This window comes from Miscanthus floridulus, chromosome 1 (assembly GCF_019320115.1).
Source record: "Miscanthus floridulus cultivar M001 chromosome 1, ASM1932011v1, whole genome shotgun sequence".
NCBI classification, from domain to species: Eukaryota; Viridiplantae; Streptophyta; class Magnoliopsida; order Poales; family Poaceae; genus Miscanthus; species Miscanthus floridulus.
Genome location: NC_089580.1, coordinates 144392105 through 144395526, shown reverse-complemented (window position 1 = coordinate 144395526; position 3422 = coordinate 144392105). Strand labels below are relative to the sequence as shown.

Genomic DNA, 3422 nt, shown 5'->3' with positions numbered 1-3422 from the left:
GGGAAGCACCATCGCCTTCGCTTCCGCCACCAGATCGGGTCTGCACTGCTGCTACTTCGTCGCTGGCGCCATGGCTGCGATTGGAGACTCAAGACTCCGAGCGTCGCTGCGGCACCATGGCCACGACATCGGTCAGACGAAGTACATAAGTTATGTTTTAACCACTATATCTACGCCCAGATAGTCCAAGAACTCTATCAACCACATTCATCAAATCTGATGTCAATGAAACAGCACAGCTTGTTAATCACATGGTATCTCTGTTTTGAAGTACGCTAGGAAGCAATACACATAAAGTAAAAATATAAAATCACCTATTAGAGTATCATATCAGTCATTAACCTCAAGTTAAATGGGCATCTATCATTGTTTTCTCCCTCATAGGACCTAGCACTCTCCTCTCCTTCTTCATATCACAGTTTCTCAAAGCAGCACTGCTCCTTTTCTTCCTGATAGCACTTCTCGTCTCCAATTCATCGTCTTCTGACTCCTCTTCGCTGGAAGCTCCAAACTTTGCAAACCTCAAATCCTTCCTTGAAGTTGATATTTGCTCGTCATCCTCATCTGAGGAGTCTGGTCTCCATTTCCTGTCAAATTGCCCAACTGCCACTGAGTACAACCTCTCTTGATTAAACAGGGAAGGAGAAATCCGACCACTGGCAAGAACTCTAGCAATCAGCAGAACCATCGATGCAACGCTGGACACCTGATGTGCCTGGACTGGAGGCATCACTGAGAGCATCTCTTGGGACAGAAGAAACAGAAAGAGCATCCTTTGTTCGCACCAGGGCTTGGACCAAACTTTATTGCCACCACCAGGGCTTGGACCAAAGTCCGAACTTCTCTTATCTACCTTGAATCTAGTTAACCAATAAGAGATTGAACGACAATTCCTTTATGGTACTTCAACAAAACAGTTGCCTCAGCTCTGAGCTGGATGGCAAGCTCACTTGTAGTTGCAGGGCAAAGGATAAGGGAAAATATTTCATTGCAACATAAAAAAAAGGAAACCAGAATATCCAGAACATTCAAATACTATATTACTATTGTATAGCATGCTTACGTATGGCCTGAAACCAAGTTGCAGGAAACAAGAGAAAATTAATGCATGCGTTGAAACGTTTGAAACTAGAGTATTTCATTGCCAAAAAAAAGAAAATCAGAACAGTCAGCATATATTATGGCTACTCAGCGCAAATCACATCTTTGCGATGAGGAATTAAGACCGGAAGTGAATAATATGAGGTGACGCCACCACCACTCCCTCTGTAATTTGCTCCCTCAGCAACCCCTGTTCCTCGATGCTCTGGGGATATCTTGATGGAGCAACCTCGATCTTTGGATCCAAGTCTTCACAGCACTCGAGGACCTTGCTGTCGTATAATGATATCTCCTCTAGGTTAACTGCGGCTTCCATGATGTGCCTCATGTATCCCATGAAGTTCTCATTTGGTTGGAAACCATAAATGGTGAGCTTAGTCAGGTTGTGATGCCTGAAACCATCAGGTGCAGATGACTCCCACTCCACGTTTGTTTTGTCACAGTAACCCCTCTTCTTCCCGTTCCACCTTGTCTGTCTCCATATCACACCAATGGTGCCAAACCGTGATGCATACCTGCTTTAGGTTAGGTGCAGCCTCGAGGAAGAATCTTGTCCAAGCTATATCGCATCCTTCAGGGAGTTTTTCCAGATTCAAAAATTGCAGATTCTGGAGAACCGGCGACAAAAGTTTCGGGCACTCTGGCTGAACCCAAACCTGCAATACAAGTAATAATGGAAGGATGCAGATTAAGTTGAGAATGAGGAACAAATAAGCTGCTGAGAGGGCTTGCTTTAAAGTAATTACCTTTTCACTTAGGAAGCTGAGGTGCAGGTCTCTTATGTAGGGGACACTAGGAAGGAACTGACTTAATCTGGTAACCTTCTGCCATCTCATGCTTACATTAGTGAGGCTTAGGCTTGAAAGCAATGGGATGTTGCCAAAAGACAAGGGTTCTTGGGGACATTGCCACATAATAAAAACCAGTCGTTTGAGGTTGGGTAGGGAGTTGAGCTCAACTAGTTCTAAGCCTGCACTGGTGATATCAAGCTCAACAAGCCGTGGGTGTTCCACCTGCAGGTGCAACACACTATCTTCTGTTTGACACATGGACAAACGGAGATACTCTAGCCGTTTGCATGTGGCGATGAAGTTGGGAATGTCATTTTCAGCAAGCTTTAAGTTGCGTAGATAGAGACGTGTAAGGCCGGCAAATGCATCAGTACAGGCATAAAAAAATGTCATCAGATGCTTCCCATTGTGGCGGCGATCATCAATAGTGCAATATTGTAGCTTAATCTCTGGTACTATAATGAATTCAGCGCTTTGGATGTTGTGGGTGGCCATGGCTCGGGCAACAGCTTTACCAATGGTGAGACAGTCGTAGTATTTCAAGTAGAAGCCTATGCTGAGTTGGCGAGAAGGGGAATCTCTTGGCTTCTGAAAGTGAGAATGTTGTCTGTTGCATCGGCTACCGCAGCGTTCATCTGAATTGTATCCTTGAAAGCGACATGACCACAATCAGGCACAAAGGAAGTGAACCAAACGTGTAAGTTTGAGAGCAAATGTCGGAGGTGGAGCGTCCTCTTAGAAAGGAGGCAGGTTCTGACGGCGTCGGGCGTGTTGAGGCGGTCGAGGATGTTGAGCAGGAGATCATCAGGAAGCTTGGTGAACCTATCCACTACTAGTAAGTGGTTATTGTGGGCTGCTGATTTCTGCATCAATATAAATTGCGAAACAAAATAAAACAGTGCATATGCATGTGGCAGGCATATATATACAAATACAAGAAGTAAATCGAGAGGGAGATGCAAAATTGATGGGGGAAAAGAATTCGCCAGGCCAAAATGAAGAAAAGGCAAGTGGCTTACATTGCGGTTGCGGCGACTACCCTTCTTATTCTTCATGGTGGTGGTGGTTAAATCCAACGAGGTACGGTGTAAGTAGCTTGGCTGATGAATTGGACTTCCTTGGTTGTTTATTGCAGCAGCGCTTATTGTTTACGATGGATAGTTGAACGTGAACGTCAGCACCTCCTGTTTATAAGGAGAAGGCCTGGCCGGGCCGACGGGCGTCTCCAAAACGGGGGATATTTAACTATTTGTCACTTTTACGGGAACCACATATCCAATTGTCAGTTTTATATGCCAACTACATATTTGTCACCTAGAACAGTAGTCGCGTTATATTCTTGCTATTTTTTTCTGACGTGGCACGTGCCACCATGGAAAGTGACCGTCCCTGGCGCAGCTGGATGGGAAAAGACCATTGTGCCCCCGCTTCTTTCCAACAACACAACAACCGTGCGAGCATCTTGGCACTGTTCATCTTCCTCGGCATGTTGGTTTGCCCGCCCTGGCCGCGGTCGTACGCTGGGTCGTA

The 3422-nt window shown here is 45.6% G+C and overlaps 1 pseudogene; it reads right to left on the bottom strand.

Moving 5' to 3' along the window:
* Positions 1 to 1219: 1219 nt before the first annotated feature.
* On the bottom strand, positions 1220 to 2947 carry LOC136496732 (putative FBD-associated F-box protein At5g22720; annotated as a pseudogene).
* Positions 2948 to 3422: the final 475 nt, after the last annotated feature.